Here is a 24,198-nt window from a genome sequence, read left to right on the forward strand (position 1 = left end):
GGGAATGGGGGTAAATAAGAATAAACCAATTAGTGAATGAATGAATGTAAATTAAACAGCAGGAAGGGTTGACATGAACCAGTAATAATTCTGTGCAATGAATTAGGGAGTATTACTAACTCAAACCTCTATACTTATAGAGGTTACAGGCTTATTCTTACAGGTTTATTCTCATAGTAACTTTTATGTTATCAGTCCACATCTACTGAATATCAACTTACAAAAAATTGACATTTATGTATGTTAAAATAAATAGAAAGTTATATAGATAGGTAAGTATATCACATAAATAGATGAAAAGAAAAAGAAAGATAGTTATGCTAAAACTCATAATTTAAAATACCTAATTCTAGGCTCAGCACCCATACCACAGTGATTACAGCACCAGCCACATACACCAGAGCTGGCGGGTTCAAACCCAGCCTGGATCTGCTAAACAATAATGACAAATGCAACAAAAAAATAGCCAGGCATTGTGGGCAGGTGCCTGTAGTCCCAGCTACTCAGGAGGCTAAGGCAAGAGAATCTCTTAAGCCCAAGAGTTGGAGGTTGCTGTGAGCTGTGATGCCATTGCACTCTATGGAGGGTGACATAGTGAGACTCTATCTCAAAAAAAAAAAAAAAAAAAAAACCTAATTCTAAAGACTGGCCCAATATATGTATTTTGAGTATTACTAATTTCTCTTTTTAATATAAAAGATAAAGGGTAACAATTTTAGAAAATACATGTACACAGTGTAAATCTTCACAGACTTGGAAAGAGAGAAAAAAGTCCAGATTTTACCAGTGGTTGGTTGTTTTTTAACTAATGAAATGGTAGATTTCTACCCAAGTATGGGAAAAAGTATCACAAATAACTTGACATCACCCAAATGTGTAATCTTTGTCAAATACACACTTTTTACCCTATTTTAAAAATGAATGCTTTATCATTACTGAAAACAATTACCAAAAAACTGTGTCTTAAAAAGAAACCTTACATAGTCAAAAAAAATCTAAAACGCTGCAGATTAACTGGAGTTTTCCCTCATAAAAAAAAAAAAGTAGAATTCTCAGAGTGACAAACGGAAATACACCTATTCTCTGGTACCATAATTCTGATTTATATATTATCTTTTAACTTTCCACCAACTAGATTTTAAAGAGAAATACAATCTTCTGATAGTAAGAATACTTGACTTTTCATAGCTTAGTCTAACCCTAAGTAGAAACTCAGGTCCCTCTCAAGTGATAAAATTAAAGCAGTTTCATACCAGATGAGAGATGAGCCAATAAACATTATAACTCCTATATTAAAAATTTATTTAATAAGAAAAAATTTATTTAATAGGCAAAAAGAAAATCACTTCTAATAGGGCTATTTTTTTAATTGTATATATGTACATACCACAAAATTTACCATCTTCATAATTTGTAAGTATACAGTTCGGCAATGTTACTTGTATACACATGGTTGTAAAACCTATCTCCAGAGCTTTTTCATCTTCCAAAACTGAAATTCCAAATACACTAAACAACAAATGTTCAATGGAAACAACTGGGTTCAAATATTCCTTAAATGCTGAAATGTATAACCTTAAGTTGCTAAAGGTTTTTGCCTGAGATTCCTTGTCCAAGAAATATATAATAGTACAACATCTACCTCTCTGGGACAACGAGATGATGAATAAAGTCATCAGCTTAACATCATTATTATCCGTGGGTCATTCAAGTATATTAATAGTTTACTAAGGAATTATATATTGTCCTCATTTTAGGTGACTACAGATTTAAAGAATAATAACTAGTCTCCCTGCTCTCTTCTTTCTCATCTCTCCCCTCTTCTCTTCCCTCTCTCCAATATAAGATAAACTTACACTTTTTGATTCTAAAAAATGAAAAAAGAATGACTAATATTTTCATGAAGTAGACTTATTGCCCTCAAAAAGCAATCACAAAATAGTCCGTGTGATTGCCAAGCCAAATGAATCTCTGGCAATATCCTATGGAAAAATATCTTTACTTACGCCAAGTAAGAGGAAAGATTTCCTGGCTGCCTTAATAAGCTTCAGGCAAAAATGCTTATCCACTTCAAGTGTTCCAGTAACCATTCCAGTAAAGGACTTTAAAAAACCAAAAGTCAATTTCTTTATCCAAACAAAACCCAATTAATATGATTTTCATCAATTTCCAGATTTCAACACATCTATAGAAGAGATTATCATCGAAGTGAGAAGATATCCTTTTCTTTTCCCTTCAGAACAATGAACTATTTATTTGTAGATTTCTTGGGAGAAAGAATATGTAAGATATTGCTTCTCTCTTCCTGGTTGGTTATGCTAGATAAGAAGGTGCTAAGATAAAACCTAAAATAGAATTTTCTTTTAACAAATTTTATTATAATTTATATTATAACATTAACATAAATGGAGAACTAAAAATTTCTATCTCTATTTCAATTATCATCTCAGGAGAACAAAATCTTTGCTGTTTCATCAATGCACTGCAGTAGAGCACTGGATTTCAAGGCCTTAAAATTAGCTTCATAAGATGGTCTTTGATTTGATATCTTGTATCAAATCAAGGTTATCTCTAATAGCATTCATCTATGTAAATCAGAAAGTCTTAGTAGTAATTCTTAAAATGCTACCTTAAAAGTAAAAAAAAAAAATCAGAATCACAATATAAATTTATTTCAGAAACCAAATATATAAAAATTAATGTTAGACGAGGTTAAACTATCTGCTTTTTTAATATTAATTGTATTTTTCAGTTTCTATAATTTACCTTTTCCATAATAAAGTAGCAATCCATAATCCATAATATGAATAATTTAACATAAATAAGTTTTAAAAATTAATAGTCTTTTTAGAACAGATTAACAATAATTTATAGTCTAGAATCTAACACATGCAATAAAAAGTAACACTAATGCACTCTGTAAATTTACTCACAACATCTTCTAAATAATGTTTTTAATGTTTTAAACAAAATGACATTGTGTTCACTTTTCTATCAAAATTCTACCTAGATTAAATAGAATCTCTCAAACTTAAATTATTTTGAACAAAGCTATAAATCATAATCTACCAGAAGAAATGATAATTTGCTTGTTTTTCCTGTTTCGATGCTTTTTATAAGAACTTCCTTTTTTACAGGTACAATAAATAACATATGTAAATTAATAAAAACAAAATAAGCAATCTGAATGCTGCTTTTACATGTGGTCTAATGTTCTGAAGCCTTGTTACTTTGGGAGGTTCTTACAGAAGAAATCCTGACAAGTATAAATTAATTTTCTGCAGCAGAGTATCATATGCCCTATTACATTGTTAAAGAAAACCCCACCCTACCCTGCAACTACCACCACTATCACTCTTCTCCTCACCCCTTCCTCAATTATTTTAAAAACTTGTGCACTGCTGGGTAAATGACCTCTTGTCATTTTAGACAATTAAAAAACAGCACATTCATAAAAGATTCAATTTCTGTCTTTAAAAAACCTAAGTATTTTCCTATTATTAAAAGGAAAGAGATCTTAGAAAGCAATTCAAAGTTATAAAATCTTTCTTTCAACATAATTTTAAGAGTTAAATTTCTAAAATATTTCAACAGACTCATTGGTTAAATATTCTAGCCTTCTTAGTTAAGCAAAATATGCCCAGAATCCTCCATTAATAGAAAAAGTCTTAAGCTCACTTTAGTATCAATCAGCAAGATAAAATATTATCAGTCATCAACAAATACATACACACATATACACATATAGATATGTATGTATGTATGATACGATACTTCATTTTAGTATTGATCAGCATGATAAAATACTATCAGTCATCAACAAATACATACATACCTATACATAATAGATATATATGTATATAAACACATACACATATAAAGCCCCCAGTAATCTCAGGATTCAACTGAATGAAAACATAACTTGGAAGTCAGCCAGAGAAGAGAACCTGTCATATAGTAATAAACACTGAGGGACTAGAAAGCGCTCCCACAACTTTCAAACAACAGAAAAATGAGTCTCTCTTAGTCATATAGTAAATTATGGTTGTGGAGATTCTCATTAATATATCAACACCTAAAAGAGAAAGGTCAGAAACCTCCATTACAATCACCTTGGTAAAAAAAACTCATTAGTCTTATGACTGAAATATTCTCACTAATATTGTATATATTTTACATAATAGGAATTTATTATAATTTACCCAGATTGGATTATTTAAAATCAAACAGGCCCAAGAATTATCATCTTTATCTTCTACTTTTGCTGACAAATCATATGTTATAAAAATCTAAGAAATTAACAACTCTATATTTTACCCATACCTTCTTTCTTTCTATATAACTCAGCTTGATCTGACCAAATACCATAATTAGATAGCACTGTACTTCCTCCTCAGTACCCTGCCTGCAGCAATATAACTTAGGAAACCGAAAGCTCTCCCATAAGCCTCAGCCACAGTGGCTATTTTTGTCTGAATAGGTCCTTGAATATTAAATAGCACTTATTTCAACTACTTATGTCCAGACATTTAAGAAGATACTAAAACTATTCTCTGCCCTGTCAAAGGAAGTCTGAAATGTTTTAAAGCATCATCAGGCTTGCAATTGTCTGAAAAACCTCAACTGTAACTATAGCAATGATCAGGAAGGAATGTGCAAGTTGTATCATAAATACCTATTTGTTCAAAGGGGGGACAAAAGGATGATATTTCTGATTAGAATTGAGAATGAAGACCCTATGTTTTATCTGGGTTAAAGCTACTTAAGTGAACTGGTAAATGATATGGAAAAGCGACATCAACCTATACCTGTTTCTCTGCCTTTTACAATTTCTTAAATACACAGATAAAAAGGCCATTGTTTAATTTGTTGTATTACTTTCATTCTAAAAATATCTAGGAAAAAAATGTAATAAGTAAAATAGACAACACAGTATCTCTAAGCAATCTTTAATATCTCAAAGGGCTGGCAAACCTATATTTTTCATCTTGATTTTAGTTTGAAGTTTGACACAAATACTCTCTCTCTCATGACTATTCTAAATGATGGCAGGCCACTATAACACGTATTCTTACATATTTCAAACTTTCCAGCCTTGCCAAGAAGATATGTAAAATATAAATAGTAAGTATATCCATAACAATATAGTAAGTATATCCTTTAGTTTGAAGTTTGTAAAATAAATAATAAGTATATCCATAACAATAAGTTTATCCTTTAGTTTGAAGTTTGACACAAATACTACCTCTCTCGTGACTATTCTAAATGATGGCAGGCCACTACAACACAATATTCTTACATATTTCAAACTTTCCAGCTTTGCCAAGAAGATATGTAAAATAAATAATAAGTATATCCATAACATAAATCCCAGCACACATCATATAATCAACTAGCAAAGAAAAATGGACTTATAAAGCCTCATGTATTTATTAAGTAGAAAGATTTTTCTTTCTATATTCAAAGAGTAATTATGAGGAAAATGTTTAAAGATAGAATGCTATACTCTTAAGCCAGTGCCATCATTGCCTCTACTACCAATAACTGGCTATTTTGCAATTGATATCAAAATCACTGTCCTTCCTAGAAGATTTTTCAAATAAATGCCACTTTATTCAAGTTCCCAAAAGAAAAATCAAATTGACCTGCATATGCTCCTCACTGCTGATGTTAAATGAATATAAAGCAAGTTCAATTAATGATCACAGTAAAGTACTTTAAGAATTTTGCTTAGAACAGCAGTAGTTGTAAAGTTTAGTTAATTCATCTCATGCTCAATATTGCAAATTATATTAAACATACATTGATAGAGCTTAATTTATTGTATCTTTTATAACTATACAACAAAAACTAAATGATAGCCCTAATACTCTCAGTTGCATTTTCAAGTTTTAACAAAATAGCCATGTGATTTGTGTAAAAGGCAGATGCTATTAACGGTGTATGATGTATTACACCGGATTTTTTCTAACTTACACCTTAAATTTTTAAATGCAAATACAGTTGTCCGTCTGTATCCATGAGGAATTGGTTCCAGTACTACCCCTAGGCCTCACCACAGACTCCAAAATCCAAGGATGCTCAGTCCCTGATATAAAATGGTGTAACACTTGCATATAATCTATGCATATCCTCCTCTATACTTCAGAAGTAAATAATACCTAAGTCATTGTAAATGCTATGTAAATAGTTGTTATAATAGTTGTTGTTATGTATTGTTTAGGGAATAATGACAAGAAAGTCTCTACAGGTTTAGCACAAATGCAACCATTCATTTTTATTTTCAAATATTTTTTACCTACTATGGCTAAATCCACAGATGTGAAATCTACAGATATGCAGGGCCAACTGCACACTTCCAAATAATAAATTAATTCTTAATTAATAAAGAATTCAATTTGTGTTTTACAAATAATAATTCATAATATATCTGATAACTTTCCCTATTGACAGAGCAAAATATCTTATCATAAAATGTTAAATAAAATAAAACATCAATAATAAACCACACATTATAATTTCTATATGTACATTTATTTTCCTATGAGATTAAGCTTGATACAAATGACAAAAGCTATTTACCAATTCATCTGTGTTTTACTGCATCTGGGTAAAATGAAAATATTTTTTAACATCTCACATTACTTGTTTCCTGTTTCAGTATGATATAAAGTAAACTTAAATTACCTCCCTACTTAAAAACCCAGGTCCCACTGGCTTCAGAATAAATTTGAAATTCTTAGCCTGACTTTCAAGAACTAGCCCATTGCTTATCACTGTAGCTTCTATTACCTTTCCAAAAACAACCCCCACCCCCCGAAACATACACACTACAGCACTACTTTCTATTCTTTATCTAGAAAGGATCATAGTCTCTCTCACTTCTGAACTTCTCCCAAACACAGATTGTTTCTTACGCCAAAATCCCAGTTTACTTCTCTGGAAGGGTTTACCTTGCTCACTGTTATATCCTCACTGACTTGTACAGTGCCTGGCACATAGCAGAATGCTGAATAGGTATCTAGTGAATAAATGAATAGTGAGTTAATTTAAACTTTTTTTAACTTTTATCTTTGAGGGAGGTATTTATTGGAAACCTAGAAAATGATTAATGTTCATAAATGTTATTTAAAGGGGTGTTTTTTGATCAAGTGGCTTTGATGTTTTTCTTATCAAATAGTATCAAAATTTTTACATGCACATATAGACATAAAAACAGTCTATAAGGACACATGGTCATTTTCATTTTCTTCATTTTATTTATCTGTATTTTTAACTTTTTTAACTTCAAATACTTATTAAAGAATAAGAAGTATTTTAAAGAGTACTACTCATAAGCTAATAAAATAAACCCAAGTTGTACTTTGTAAATAGGGTGTTTACTCAAATATTCTCATTTGTCCAATCTATCAATTAAAAAAGGAGAAAAGAAATTTAGGGATACTATTCTATAGACAGGATTTAGAGTTTGCTAACCAGATGAGATTTTTAAAAATAATTTTCCATCAAACTTTTGCTTTATAAACTAATATCCTACTGATTGGTAGTTATTAGTAAAATAAAATAGTTAAGTATATCCATAGCATAAATCCCTGTACACATCATATAATCAACTAGCAAAGAAAAAATTGACTTATAAAGCCTCATAACTTGTCACGAAGAAAGATTTTTCTATATTCAAGGAGTAATTATGAGGAAAATGTTTAAAGCTAGAATGCTATAACCTTAACCCAGTGCCATCATTGCCTCCATTATCAATAACTGGTTATTTTGCACTTGATATCAAGATCACTGCCCTTACTAGAAGACTTACAGACTCCTAAAGTTAATTCTTTTCCTTAAGTGTACCATACTCATTTCAGACATCATTTGAAAATGATCTCTTTATTCTAATCTATGAATTTAAAAATCTTTTAAAAATCAGTTAACATCTTTTGTATTAACCTGGACGGTGCTAAAGAACATTCTACTTAGTAAAGTATCACAAAATGGAAAAACTTGTATCCAATGTACTCACTACTAGTATGAAACCAGTAGATGAACAAATACACGCCCATAAAAGAGAAAAACACAGTTAAACCCAAGTGGAGGTCAGAGAGGAGGGAGGTGGGAGGAGATTGGTGTGCTCTCACCTAATGGGCACAAGGTAGGGATATATGGCATACCTCCTGGGTGAGGGCACAACTACAACTTGGACTTTACCTAACAAAGACAATGTAACCTAATCATCTGTACCCTCATATTAAACTGAAATTTTTTTAAAAATCAGTTAACAAAAGCTAGCAGTGTAACCCCCATCCTAAAAATTATTTTTAAAAATTCACATGTCTGTACAGCAAAGGAAATAACAACCAAAGCAAAAAGACAGCCTTCAGAATGGGAAAAGATATTTGTACATTATGAATCAGACAAATGCGTAGTAACTACAATCCAAAGAGAACTCAAATCAATCAACAAAAAAAACCCCAACAATCTCATATATCACTGGGCAAGAGATATGAATAGAAACAATCCCATATATCACTGGGCAAGAGATATGAATAGAACTTTCTCTAAAAAAGACAAATGAGTGGCTAATAAACATGAAAAAATGCTCATCATCCCTAATCATCAGAGAAATGCAAATCAAAACTACCCTGACATATCACCTAACCCCAGTGAGAATGGCCCACATCACAAAGTCTCAATGGTGCACATACTGGTGTTGATGTGGAGAGAAGGGAACACTTTTACACTGCTGGTGGGACTGCAAACTAATACAACCTTTTCAGAAAGAAGTATGGAGAGTCCTAAAAGAACTCATATTAGACCTCCCATTTGATCCTGCAATCCCATTACTAGGCATCTACCAAAAGAAAAAAAAATCCTTTTATCATAAGGACATTTGCACTCGACTGTTTACTGCATGCAGCTCAATTTACAATCACCAAAATATGGAAACATCCTAAATTCCCACTAAACCAGGAATTGATTAACAAGCTGTGGTGTATGTACAACATGGAATACTGTTCAGTCCCTAAAAAATATAGAGACTTTTGCATCTTTTATATCAACCTGAATGGAGGTGGAACACGTTCTTCTTAGTAAAGCATCACAAGAATTGGAGAAGCATGAATCCAATGTACTTTATTTTAATATGAAGGCAGTAGACACACTAAAGCGGGGAGTAGTAGAATGAGCAAGTAGGGAGAAGGGAGGAAGGAAGGGGTGAGGGAGTCACAGTGTATGGCACAGATCTCTTGGGGGCAGGACACAACTGTAAGAGGGACTTTCTCTAACAAATGCAATCAGTGTAATCTAATCCTTATTTGTTCTATAAATCTGGCATGGTAGCTCACACCTCCAATTCTCAAAACTCCCCTTCCTTGACTTCCATGATGCCTATCCTTTATAAATTCCCTTGTATCTCTCTGGTGTTCTCAGTCTCATCTCAAACTCTGTTCTTCTGGTCCTTTCCTATTCCCTTGGGTTCCATCATTGATTTCTTCACACTTTCTCCCTGCACATTCCCAAGAAGAATGGCCTCACTCCTGTCTCCTGGCTTCAAATAATATGCAATGCAAAGAAAAACAGGCCATATACAAGGGGCAAAAACAAGCAAAACTACACTGTTAAATGAGGCAAGGATGGGTAGCACATGTGATGCTTCTGCAGTGTGGACAGCATGGTTCTTCTTGATGTGGGCACTTGTTACACTGATATGTTCAGTTTGAGAAAATTCCCCATTCCATACATTTAAGGTATATGCTCTTTTTTGTATGAATGTCATACATCAATAAGATTTTTTTAAGAGAGAAAGAATAAGGTATACCTGAGTTCAGATTTCAGCTCTGACATGTATGACTTGGCTAAATTACATATCCTATTAAGGACTTAGTTTCCTCATCAGTAAAATGGAGATGATAATACATGTACCTACATCACAGCACTGCAGAAAATGAAATAAAATGTAATGTCTAAGAAGCCTGTCACAATGCTCGAAACACAGGCCCTTATGCTTATAAATGTCCCTTTTCTGTTCCCATCCTTTCTCAATTCTGTATCTCTGGCCTAGACTTCTCCTTCAAACTCAAAAACTACATATTCAATTTCTTTCAAACTGCTCCATCTCTAGATCTGAATGGCACCTCAAACTGAACTCATGTTCCTCCTGTTTCTCCTCCTCTATTCCCTCAAAATCTGTGACTGAAACTTTCACTCATAATTTAAGATAATTTTTAATTATCTTAAAAATTCTATTTTTTACATTTAGGCTACCAGGTCTCATCTTTTCTACATATTGAAATATTCACTGCACTGGTGTAGAAAAATGATGACACCTTAAAACATTTGTATTGTTAGAACAGGTTCCTTATTACCATAGCCTCCCAATGGCTCTGTATCTGCCTCTATTCCCCATGCTCCACGCTACTTTCAAAGTGTTTCTTCTAAAACGCACCTGAGATGAAGTAACTTTTCTGCTTAAAATTGCTTATCTCCCAGGTCAAGCTGTCATTTAAGGTTGTTCTTGAAATAGTTCCTATTTAACTTGCCAGATTTATCCTCTACTGACCACCAAGTTATATTAACTTCACTGTAGTTCACAAACATACCACAATCTTTAATGCCTCCCTGTGCCTCTATGGTTCTTTGCAGGCCCCCCAAATCTAGAAAACTCTTTACTTGTCCCACCTATCTAAGAAGATGTTTTAATAAACACCTTAGAAAAATCTCCTGACACTCTTCACAGCCCTAGGCTAGATTCAATGCCCCTTTTCAGAAGTCCCAAAGCATCTTCTACAAAACTACTAGAGTGTTTGTTGCACAGTATGCTAATGAATTATAGGGAGCCCTCCCTAGGTCGGGAGTTTCTGATGGGCAGAGACTATCAAGTTATTAAGATCTGACTCAACAGAGGCTGACATGTAACAGTTATCATCTTTTAAATCAATAAAGGAAAGGGGAAATAGTAGAAATTAGAATGACTATAATTCCCATCTTACAAAATATATATCAATTTATGCTATCATAAAATAGATACACAAATTTTTAAAATTAATTAGAAATGCTATTTTGGCAAAACCCAGCATTTTAAAGCAACTCTATTTCCTTAGGCTATGCTATACAAAGCACTAGAAGACTCATTTCAAATTTTAAAAATAAATAAAAATTGAACATTGTGGTAGATCACCTCCATTCCCCTTATCAGGGTACTCTCTACTCATTCTGCTCTGCTGTGAACAGGGAGGCTAATCTCTATAGTTTATATATGGCCTAAATTCTCTTGGTTTCTCTGCCAATGAGGCACTAGCCCGTCAGAGGGCAGGAGAAGAAGGTCCTCTTCCCCTAACCTCAGTTTAATAGTGGCTCTGACAGGGACTGTGGGGTCCTCTTCAATATACAGCTCCAGAAGCTGGCATTTCTCTATTAACCAGAGTTCCAGACTGGTGGTGGGGGTGGGGGTGCAGGGGTTGTAAAGTTGCCCTTCCTGCTAATGGTTGTTCTTTCGTCTCTTGTTAGTTTTAATCCTGTACATAACTTTACTAAACTTTAAGTACTCATTTATAGAAGCCATCCTGCTGAGGACCTGACTAATATAAACACAAAACATTTTATCAACTAGTAGCATTTTGCCATTACTTGCTATAGTATCAGTTCTCCTGTCAATAATACATCCATCTTATAGAGTAGCATCAACAGCCTTTCACGTTTCAGTAAATACTTAACCTTCAGGGTGGGGAGCCTGTAGCCAAGGCCACAGATGGCCCTTCAGATACTCAAGTGCAGCTGCTAGACTGAATCCAAACTGCACAGAACAAATCCCTTTAGTAATATAATCCTAACACCCTGGTAGGCCAAGGTAGGAGGATCACCTGAGGTCAGAAGTAGGAGGCCAACCTAGGCAAAAGCAAGAACCTATTTTTATAAAAACTAGAAAATTTAGTTTTGCATGGTACCATGCACTTGGGAGTCCCAGCTACCAGGGAGGCTGCCACAGGAGGATCACTTGAGGCCAGGAGTTTGGGGTTGCAATCCGCTAAGATGACAGCATTGCACTCTAACCAGGGCGACAAGAGTAAAATTCTCTCAAAAAGGGGGTTGGGGAGTCTTTCAACTATAAAATTTGGATTCCAGTCAAAAGAATGTACTCAAGGATCTAGAGGATCACATGCAGCCTGAGGCTACAAGCTGCGCACCCCATATAGGCCTAATTGGTCTGGCCTTGAATTCATAAACCCAACCCATTTATATAATTTACTTAGTACAACTTGAATTCAAAATGAATTAGTAAGTCATTTCCCAAGATGAGCTCCTATCTGAAAACTACTCCCAAGATCTATATACACATAGACAGATATGTGTGTATGTGTAATATAGTTTGTGGTAAGAAACCTTACTCAATGTTTCTAAATGATGGAATAACACTATCAGTGCCTAGGTTTAATTTAGGATTTAAAAAATGCTTACTGAAACACCTTAATAACTTCCTAAGAATAGCTATTGCTTCAATGCACTGATAATGTATAATCATCACGTAATTTTAATCCAATTATAACTGACAAATAGCACATGATGCTGTGAAAAAATAAATGAATTGTTTATATTTTTTCTAATAGTATTACAGGAATGATTAGGTAATACACCCAATATGATTATGCTATTGCTCCTAGAGTATCTGGAACTTTCCAGGTGTCCTCGTACAAGAACAAAAAAACAAGCAGGTCCTACACTGTCTGGAAGAAACAAGTTGAGAAAACTCTTAATTACAGAAGAAAATTTTCTTTTAGATATTGCACATTCCCCTTTTATTTCTGAATCCTAAATTTACCAAGTAATTTATGCCAGTTTACTTTGCCTCCAGTTACAGAAAGAACAATGAAGAAAAGGCTCTATCTGTAAGTATAACCTGAGCTACTAATTGGCATCTTCCTCTCTGATAAGCACTTACATATAAATTGTTAAATCTCAGATATCAGCTAATAATTTGGGGCTATTTATGGAGCACTTTGTTACCTATAATTCCATTCTATCCACCTTTTCAGCAGCTGTGAAATGTTTAAGCTGATTTCCTTCACCTCTCTTACCTCTACTACCTCCCACTCCAACTAAAAATGTTAAAGATGTATGAAGAAAACAATCCAAACATTCCCTTACCACCCCCACTGAGGGCCATTACAATTTTTCCCCAGGGTAAGCAATGAAATTCAGTAAGTCAAAATGGTTTAAATGAGTGGTAGAGTCAGAAACCTGAATTTGAATCCAGACTAGACAACTGTGTGGCCTTGGACAAGACACATAACCTCTCTGAGATTCAGTTTCCCCATATATAAAAGGGGGAATTACATGTACTTTATGAAGTTGCTATAGGGATCAAGAAAAAAAAAAGAAGCTAGATGCTGTATGATCCCACTTACATGAAGTACCTATGAGTAAAGAAAAATGTATTCATGAGCTGAATTCAGAGACAGAAAACAGAATGGTGGTTCACTTGGGGCTGCAAAGAGGAAGAGTAGAGAGTTATTGTTTAATGAGTACAGAGTTTCATTTTGGGAAGATGAAAAAGTTCTGGAGATGGACAGTAGTAATTGCTACATGATAATGTGAACATGCCTAATGGTACTGAACTGTATGCCTAAAAAAGTTAAAATGATAAATTTTATTATTACATATTTTACCACAATAAAAAAGATTATTCTAGCAATAATTCATATAGAAAGACTTTTCCTCCTTTAATAGAGAGAGGCATAAAAGCAAAAGAAATATTTTCTTTCCTTCCAAACTGAAACTAACTGGCAAAGGAATAGAAAAGAGTTCATTAATAAAAATTAATCTAAGCCTTCACAAATTAGAAACCAAAACTACCCTAAACCTCATATATATCCACTTATATAACAAAAGCATAATTTCAAACAAAAATCAGATTGTATGCATGTTGTGGCACTTCTCCAGTTAATTTTTCAGAATTGTTTCAACACACCATAACAACATTCTTCATTTAATCAAAGTACTGACATAAACCTGAACAATCAAAAACTATAATTCTTTGTTGAATCAAATTCACACTTAAACCTTCGTACATATATGTAAATTTTAAAAGGGGTAGCTACAATATAAGGAAAGAAACACTCACTTTAGAACCAAAAAAAATAAATATGGCTCATCTCTGCCACATATTATCTGTATTATCTGGACAGGTAAGTCATTTCTATTTATAAACCTCAATACCCAATGGAGATACTGCCTACTTCACAAAATTATTGTGACTTTGAAATGTATTAAAATATTAATTTATTATTAATTATTTTAAGTATATTAAAATATCTTGAAGGTAGACATGGTGGATCATGTCTGTAATCCTGGCACTTTAGGTGGCCAAGAAGGGGAGGATTGCTTCAGGCCAAGAGTTTGAGACCAACCTGAGCAACACAGCAAAACTCGATCTGTACAAAAAAATTTTTAAATTAGCTGGGCATAGTGACGTGTGCCTGTAGTCCCAGCTACTCAGGATGCTAAGGCAAAGGGATCTCTTGAGACTATGAGTTTGAGGCTACAGTAGACTATGATAAGGTCACTGCAATGTAGCCAAAGAAACAAGCAAGATGCTGTCTCCAAAAAAAATCTACAAAGTACAGTTTAATTTATGCTATTAATTTTTTTTTGTTTCTTTAAGACAGAGTCTCACTATGTCGCCCTCACTAGAGTACGATGGCATCACAGCTCACAGAAACCTCAAAATTTTGGACTTAAGAAATTCAATTGCCTCAGCTTTCCAAGTAGCTGGGACTACAGGTGCCCACCACAATACCCAGCTATTTTTGTTGCTGTTGTTGTTTTTGTCATTGCTGTTTAGCTGGCCCAGGCTGGGTACAAACCAGCAAGCTCCAGTGTACGTGGCTGGTGCCCTAGCTGCTGAGCTACAGGTGCTGAGCCTTGTGCTATTAAATTTAATACACAAAGAAAAGGAAATAGTCTACCAAAAGTTCATATTAAAAATATACACATATTTCATCATAAAATAAGCAGGCAATCTCTCCCATAGTCTTCAAATTCAGAGAAAGACTATTAAATGCCTATAGTCTAGAAAAATATTCTTCAGAAATTACACATTATTTCTGCTACCAAATACTAGGAACAGTGAGGAGAAAATGAGTACATATACACATACTATTGTGACACTGATTAGTTCAGTCATTTATTCCACAAATATATCATCACAATTCCAAGTACTGTGCTAAGCAGTGAGAATATAATGGTGAAAAAGACATAATGGTCCTTGTCATCATGGAGCTTCCAATCCAACTCAAGATGAGACATTAAACAAAACCTCATACAGATATATAGATAATTCACGTATCATTTAAGATACACGTAGATGTGAAAAGGGAAAAACAGAAGTTGCTATGAGAGCATCAAATCCAATCTGGAAGGTTTAAGAGGAATAATTATGCCAGCAGTATCATCCTTTATTAACCCAAAAGGCTTTCAATAAATCCCACCTATTTCTGTCATCAACACAATTATAAAAGCCCCACTGTCCTCCTTGGGAACAACTGTTTCCCCAGGTTTTTCCCTCTTACCTAGAAAGACCAGATAAACTTACCACCCAATTGTTCAGTTAAAGAAAAAAATACCAGAATGCATAGCTTCTTCACCCCAACTTTCTCTCATATTTTACATATCCTTGAGCAATTATGCTGATGCTGAGAAATTTCCTTAGTGGAGGTTAGACCAGTGTGAAATAGTGTAACTCCAAAACTTCCCATTAAGTTTTTCCAAGAACCATACCCTGACTACTCAATCTAACATAGCCTCCCAGTCATTCTCTACATTACATCGACCTATTTTATTTGTTTTATAGCATATGTAACTAAAGTTGCAAAAGTGTTATTTGTTTATTTTATTGTAGATCTCCTTCAAACTTAAAAACTCCATGAAAACAAAGACCGTTTTATTCTCCTCATATCCTTAAGATGTATCTTCTTTACTAATCTTCCCCACTTTTGTTTAGGTAGTTCAGGTACAGGGGAGCAATGTTTCCAGCTCAAGGTATGAACAATAACTGATTTAAGCCAATTACGGTAATCCCATTACTTTTGCCAGTGATTGGTTTAGGGAAAAGAATGTTATAATTCTCTCTAACAAGGTATAAGGAGATATCACCTAAGCCTGGGGTTCCCTATCCCCAGGCCATGAACCAGTATTGGAACTGAGACACACAGCAGGAAGTGAGCAGCAGGCAAGCAAACAAACAAGCAAAGTTTCATCTGTATTTACAGCTGCTCCCTATCACTCTCATCACCACATCACCACCTGAGCACCACCTCCTGTCAAATCCCCCACACACACCTCTCCTAGAACATCCTGGAAAAGTTGTCTTCCATACAACTGGTCCCTGGTGCCAAAAAGACTGGGACCACTGTCCGAAGTGATTTCAAGAAAAGGTTTTCTTCTCTGATGAGACAAGCAAAGGAAAAACCTTACCTTTCCTTTTGACTTCACACTTGAGTGTGCAGAAAACCTGAAGCACCCATGTAGCATTCATGAAAGGAAGACCATGAGGATGGCAGGAAGCTAATTCTGAATCCTGACATTCTAGATTTAATGAATCAACTCTGGAACTACCATTTTTAGGCACCCTGTTACATGAGATTTATTTTTAACTTTATCAGTTACACCATTTCCAATCTCCTGTTTTAACACAGGCAGCCAAAAGCATTGATTTAAAAAAAAAAAAAAAGTTTATTAAAAGGTAGGGTCTCACTCTGTTGCCCAGCCTGGAGTGCAGTAGCAGGATCATGGTTCTCTGCAGCCACAAGCTCCTGGGCTCCAGCAATCCCCTCATCTCAGACTCCAGAAAAGGGGGGACTACAATCACATGCCACTAAGACCCACTAATTTTTTAATTTTCTGTGGTCTCATTACATTGCCCAGTCTGGTCTTGAACTCCTGGCGTCAAGGGAGCTTCCTACCTGTGCCTTCCAAAGCTCTGTGATTATAGACGTGAGCCACAATGCTCAGCCAAAACAGGGTAACTTAAGCCTTTGTTTCTTCTGTAACATTAAGAGAAAATAGTACTTACAATCTACAGGATTCTTGAGGGGATTAAATGAGATAATGGAAGTGCCAGATACAAGCAAAATGCTCAAATGACAGCATTGCTGTTATTGTTACTATTAAGCAATAATTTTCCATGACAAAACTCCACAAGCTCTTTATATAATATTTAGGATTTTGTTATTTTATAGAAAACATTTATTTTAATCCTGTTTAAGATAATGTTTAATAGATTTCTTAGATTTCTTCCAACAATAAAGTAACTTCTGGGTTTTTTGGAATAGTTAAATAAAAGGAGTATCAGGCAAATATCACATCATTAAAGAAAAATAATCTCATTAATTTCAGACAAGAGTCCTTTTTTTGCCATCAACTCCCCTTTTAATTTACCTGGGCAGAAACACATATAAATTTTCATCTACTACTCTTGCCTTCACAAATATTTTATCAATATTTTAGTATGATTTTATTTATTTAGATTAAAAACTAATAAAAAATTAAAGCTAAATTAATAAATTTATGTTCTTTAATACTTACAATTACCAAAAAAACTTTAAAACAAATAAAAAGCCAAAGTGCTATACTTCAGTCTCAACAATGTTTTCTGTGAACTATGTGTTTGACATTATACCTATGAAGCAAAATTAACACAGAAGTTCAAAAATAAGAGATTGCCAAGTCACTGGTTCAAGCTTACTCTAGACAAATTGTGATTTAAAATGTTATGATGGCTCATTATTATCTGAAAGCTATTTAAGTCCTATATGAAATGTAACAGTCAAAAATTTTTTGCAAACCCTTGTGTCATCAAAATTCTTAAAATATGAGAAGTTTTTCATTACTAGAGAAATGATACCAACTAAAATTTGTCTTATAACGATGAACAAAAAAAATGAGTATTAATTCCTCTATTAAATTGGGACTACTTATGCTAATTTGAATTCTATAAATTACTTGATCCTATAACTATTACAAAAATATTAATAGCTCCACTTTTCAAAAATCTTCTTAACTATAACCTACCTACTCTGACAAAAATTACTATTTACCCATTATGACCAACCATAAATTTAAAAATTACCTGGAAAATTTCTTTTCTTCCCTGGGTGGCTCAATTTACACATGTTTTTCAATGTCTTCACACAATGAATAAAATATACAGTTCGGGGAAAATAAGGATAGCCTGTGCTATTTCTCTAATGTTATAGAAAATAGGCAGAGCATTAATCTTGGTGGACCACCTTCAGGTCACCAAGAGTCATATAACTCTCGTAGTTATATTAGGTTATACCCATATGTTAACAAGACCTTACATTAATAGATGCTGCTTATGTAAAATACAGTTTAAAATCTGAATATTGCCATTTAATCTGTGTTCTAAACAGTGTCTGGATATTAACAAATACGTCTTATTCTATTGCTCCAATGCTATTTTAAGTCTATCCTTTTGGAAATAGCAAGTTATTAATAAAATATTTTAGCATATGTTTACAGAGGCTCACATATCACCAGTTATGTCACTAGCACACAAATATTTAATCTGTCATTCACACACTAATGTCAAAGCAACAATGTATACAGAACAGTAAAGAATGTTCCCTTTTATTCTAAAACAGAGTTAAAATTATCTTCAATTCATATTTTTAAACTATATATTTGCAGCAGTAGTTTCATGTCCTTTAACCCTAAAACTTTTGTACTAATTCTACATCCCAATGTTAATGAAATGGTTGTTGTACAGATGGAAGAAAGAAGATTCTAAATTTTAATTATTATTTTTTTCCCAAATTTTACTTCTAAGTCTAAACTATTCAGGTAAACTGTTAATAAACTGCAATGTGGGTATTCCACCTCCTGCCCCCCAGAGTATGTTCTAATTTTAAAAGTAAAATAATTTCATTTTCTCATAGTGACTGAAGATGCAAGACACATTCGGTCTACTGCTGTAGAATAATTAAAGTTTAATGATTTTTTTCATCCTGCATAGGTTTTAGGTAGCAAAGTGGCTTTTAAAGTATGGGAATAAACCTTTCATTGTTTTTCTTTCACAGCTCAGATAAAAAATTACTATATTAACATTACTTCTAAGAATCACAGTAAATCTCTAGATTAAAAAACTAAAATTTAACACTAGTCATCTTATATATACTTTAGATATGCCCTCCTCCAAAAGAAGTTTCTGATACTTGTACTAATATGACAGAAAGAAATCAGAAGAAAACTCACAGCTAAGACAATATTTTGGATACAACTTGGAGTACTTTGGTGTACAATCTTGAAGATTCAGAGGGAGACAATTTAATACCTTATAGAAAATTTCATTTCCATAAAGATAATCCTTCATTAATTTTAGAAATATTGAATTTGGCGAGTTGCTGGTCAAACAAGTTTCTGTAGAGATTTGTATTACTTTACTTGCCTTATTTCCTTCAAAAAGGAAGGAAGGTTTGTAATTTTTCTTTGTGGGAGGCAGTGCTTTCATGGTATCATAGAAAGGGAGCTAAGGTGATGCAGACATACTAATCCCTCTAAACTCTCTTTCATATGCACTAGTATTTAAATGTCCATAAGAGTATAACCACTCAAAAATGAGTATATGGTATTTATTTCTTAGTATACGTGACAAAAAAATTCAAAATTTAAAAGCCAAAGCTACTTTTAAGAACACAGATTACACATACAGTCTAATGACTACAGTTTCTGGCTAGTTTATCTAATAAATGTCACCGTGTACTATGTTGATCTTATGTCTGATTTTGCTTTCTAGCAGATTCATCTTTCTGTGCTATTAAATAATCAAATTAGTTTAATAAAAAATTAGTATCACTACTCATCTCTTTGCTACCATTCTCCTCTTTCTGTTGTAGTGTGGCATAAAGTTCAGGAGTAATATGTTCACAACTATTACATTTAATCTTCAAACATTAAATAATCAAAATTTCTAAAAGGAAAATCTTAAGAAACAAGGATTCTTTGTTTTTTTAAGGCTTTCAACTTTCGCTCCTAAAATTTCCATGCCATTCCCCATATTACACACGTATCTGCAGTCTGCCAAAACGGAGGGTATGAACACCAGCGTGCACCAATGGTTAAAACTACGTATCTGATCAAATCTTTAAAATCTATTTTGTCTGATTATATAATGCTGTTCCCTAAATCTGTAGCATCCTACCCTAGATCAGGAAGACAATCTGGTACACTGAAAAGTGTATGTTTCAGCTTCAACCATAGGTTCTAAAGTTAGAGAATTTGTGTTAGAAACCCAGGTTTCCTATTTTCCAGCAGTGTGTCCCTGGGTAAGTTATGTAACTATAAGGGGTTTTTTTTTTTTTTTTCATTTCTTTAATAGAGAGAGCGAAATTACCTGTCTCGTAGATTTATAGGGAGCACTAGAGAAAACATACATAAAACACTGAACATAGTGATGATACACAGAATGGCAAATGAATAATAGTTATTTGTGTTGTATCGTTGTTTGTGGGTATTTTGAAATACAATTGACTAGAGAATGTGGAACTAAGACTTATAAGTCCCTTATCTTGAAGGTTGTTGAAAAAACATTTTCTTCACACTGAAAAAATTCCTTTAAGTCTAGCATCTTCATCAACAAGAATTGAATGGTTCTTTCCATATCAGAAGGCACTTTAATGTCATAGACACCTCAGAGAAGAAATATGAATAATTACTTCCTACCTTCAAGAAACTTACATTTTTGGAAAAGCTAGATATTAAACAACCAAACACATGGTTACTTAATTATAATTGTGATTAGTGTTAAAAAGAAAGCCTGCTATAGGAGGAAATAACCTAAATGGTATCAAAATTAAATTTCTATGCAAACATCTCATGTGACTCCCTTGAAGAGTTTTCAACTGCTCTCTCTATAATTAAACTTAATTCAAACCTGTGAATAGACTTGATCTGTTTTTTTAAATGGCAGAAGTAATTAACCTGACTCTGGCCATTTTTATGTTCAGAACTACGTACTGAAATTATAGAAACTGTAAAACGTACAAATTTATTTCAAATATTTAATACAGTGACTTCTTAATGAAAGAGAAAACAAAGGTAAAACTACTATGAACTCATGTTAGAAAAAGCATTTCTTGATAGATTATAAAACCAATGAGCTTATTTCATGTATATGCACTTATAATACTGACTCATCTTTCAGAATGTTTTATTAAAGTATGTATTATTGGGGCGGTGCCTGTGGCTCAGTGGGTAGGGTGCTGGCCCCATCTACCAAGAGTGGCAGGTTCAAAACCAGCCCCACCCAAACTGCAAAATAAATAAATAAATAAAGTATTATTTATTACTGAAAAACAAATTCTATGATTTGTTTTCTTAAATTTCTTATAGAAATGAGGGTCTTTCTTTATTGTTCAGGCTGATCTCAAACTTCTGACCTTAACCAATCCTCCCTGCTCATGCTCCCAAAATGCTGGGATTACAGGCATGATCTACCATACCCAGCTAATTTCTAAGATTTTAAAGATCAGAACAGTTATAATTTGCTTACTAAAGAATTCCTCTTCATTCAGGTATCTTTTATAATCTGTCACCTTAAATTTTTTTTTTAATCTAGTAACATCTATTGGAAAGACAACTTCAAAATTCCCATCTTCAGGTGTTAGTACACTGTTGTGGAATAGGGCAACAGCCCCAAATACAGAGGGTGGCAGGTTCAAACTCGCCCTGGCCAAACTGCAACAAAAAATATCTGGGCATTGTGGCAGACACTGGTAGTCCCAGCTACTTGGGAGGCTGAGGCAAGAGAATTAGAGTTGGAGGCTGCTGTGAGCTGTGACACCAGGGCACTCTACCAAGGGCGACAAAGTGAAATTCTTGTCTCAAAAAAAAAAAGGAAAGAAAAGAAAAAATTTCTAAATAAATATAAAGGTAAAAATTGAACAGTCAGGTAAATCTTTGACCAAAACGAAACTAAGTTCATTCTATAAAATACAACCCACCACAATGTTTGCCTTAGATTCAAACAACATTCACTCAGAAATCGTTGCAACAATTAACCCAAAACACTCATTGTCAATTCTCCAAAAGTGGCCTCTTCACCTATATTTAGTTCATAAGGCAAGCCAGTCAAGAATTCTTGCTGCCAATTGTAATGAATGGAAGAAATATATTGAAATCAAATAGCACCATCTAGCAGAGCCCTCACCACTTTGCTCTGAAGAGCAGACTGTTATTTGGTGTTCAGTTTGGTAGATTTGACAGTAAAAGTGGCAACTATTTGTTTCCACGACCAGGAATCACAAAAGTACACTTAGAAAGGACCACAGACCTATCAGTTCAAACGTCTTTGTTATTATCTGAGAAACTTAAAAAAAAATTTTTTACCAAGTCATAAGGATACAAATTAAATTCGACCAAAGTTCACCTATTCCTGAAAATCCACTTAAAATCCAAAATGTTTGATTCTCATATTCAGTCACCTTCAATTATTCATCAATGTATTTCAATTCTTTTACTCCCAGTAATGTGAAAGCCAAATATTCTGCAATCCTTAAAACATCCTCCTTTAGATGTTTCTATCAGAAATATTACAACCAAATGATTAATGCACACAAATTAGGCTGCTTTTGAAAACTTCAGTTCTAGTCACTGCTGTTTCTTAACCGGGGTATCAATCTGTATCTTTTATTATATGTTCCTTGTCACAGCAACAATATCCTCTGAACGTAGCTCCTCAGAAAACATCTCTGAGGAAAAAAAAATTATCTGTTAATTTTTTTTGTTTTGTTTTGCTACATCAAGGCCTACCACCTCTAAATCCTATGGGAGCTGTGTTACTGCCAACACAAAGATCAGGAAATGCTTCCATCCCTAGGGCACAAGAAACTTTCAGGAGGAGACGTAGCTACCTAAATCAAGGAGGGAAATTCGGTCATCTGCGCATTCTGTTTTATATTTACGCAGCAATTTCCGAGCGCAAGGTAACCCAAAGTACCTTTGAGAGATGCTCTCAGACTTTCCCAGGCTGAACCCCTCCGAAAGACAGGGTGCGTTCAATGACAAAGATAAGCTTGACCCTTAGAGTTGAGGCAGTGACTGGGAATGACTGATCTGCTACACAGGAAAAAAGGGGGGATTCTTTCTCAGCGGTCACAGAAACTATTTGCTGTCATTTTTAGTCACAACCAAATCACCGTTACAAATACTTAAGAATCGTAGCAAACAACCGTACTTCGCCGCGTGCCGTGACGGTGGCACCCTGCGCCAGGAGGGGGCTCCCACCGAAGTTAACACCTGTATCTCCCACAACCCCAGCCAAGCTGCTCCTTCCCACCTCAACGCCCCCCCTGCCCACCAACGCCTGCTCCGACCACCGCCCCCCCACCGCACACGGCCCTTCTGGCCGCGCCGGCCGCGGCTCGCACAACTTCCCCTCCGCGCGGCCCGGACCACCGCCCCGCGGGGACCGCCCTCGCCGCCGCGGCCCCCACACATTTGGGATGCAGCAAGTCTCCACAAAAGTTCTCCAGCCGCCGCTGCGGAGTTGGCCGTGCCGCGAGAGGCAGAACCCTCAGCCTCCGCCACCGGATCCCGCTCCTCGCCAGCACACTTTTGCTCCCCGGGAACTCGGTCCTTCCCCGACTCCCAAACTTCAGCGACGCCCCAGACGCCCACCCGCCGCCGCCGCGGTCACAGCTCCAGCCCCGCGAAGCGCTGGGGACTGCGGACACCGAGTCTCCTCGCTCCCCGGGAAAAGCCCCGACGCCCACCGGCCCACGCCCGCACACGCCCTCCGCGCCCCGCGGGGCCCCGCTCTGCCGCTCCGCGCCCGGCTTCCGCCCGCCGGGCGCCCGGCACCGCCGCCTCCACCTCGCCCGGCACTCCCGGCCCCGAGCCCCGGCGCCCGGTCCCCCGCCGCTGCGCTCCTCGGGCTGCCCGCCCCGACCCCAGCTGACCCGCCAAACACCCACATTCCCACCGCGCGCCTTTCACCGGAAAGCTGCCCCCCGCCCGCGACCCTGGGCGGCTCTCGGAGTCCCCGGAGCCCCGGACCCCAGCTCCAAAGTTACTTTGTGAGGGGGTGAACCCGCGGGTTATTTCCCTCAACCACCCAAACAAGTTTCCATCCTTACCACCAGCAGCACCGCCGCCCCTCAACACACTCGCTCCCTCCCTCCGACAGCCCCCCAC

The 24,198-nt window shown here is 35.4% G+C and overlaps 1 long non-coding RNA gene across 1 annotated transcript in view; it reads right to left on the reverse strand.

The window, feature by feature from the left end:
• Positions 1-24,198, reverse strand: part of LOC111723929 — a 116,665-nt gene that overhangs the window by 92,074 nt on the left and 393 nt on the right. The gene's annotated exons all lie outside the window — the stretch shown is intronic.

Source organism: Otolemur garnettii, unplaced genomic scaffold (assembly GCF_000181295.1).
Source record: "Otolemur garnettii isolate 467f Iridium unplaced genomic scaffold, OtoGar3 scaffold00017, whole genome shotgun sequence".
Taxonomy (NCBI): Eukaryota; Metazoa; Chordata; class Mammalia; order Primates; family Galagidae; genus Otolemur; species Otolemur garnettii.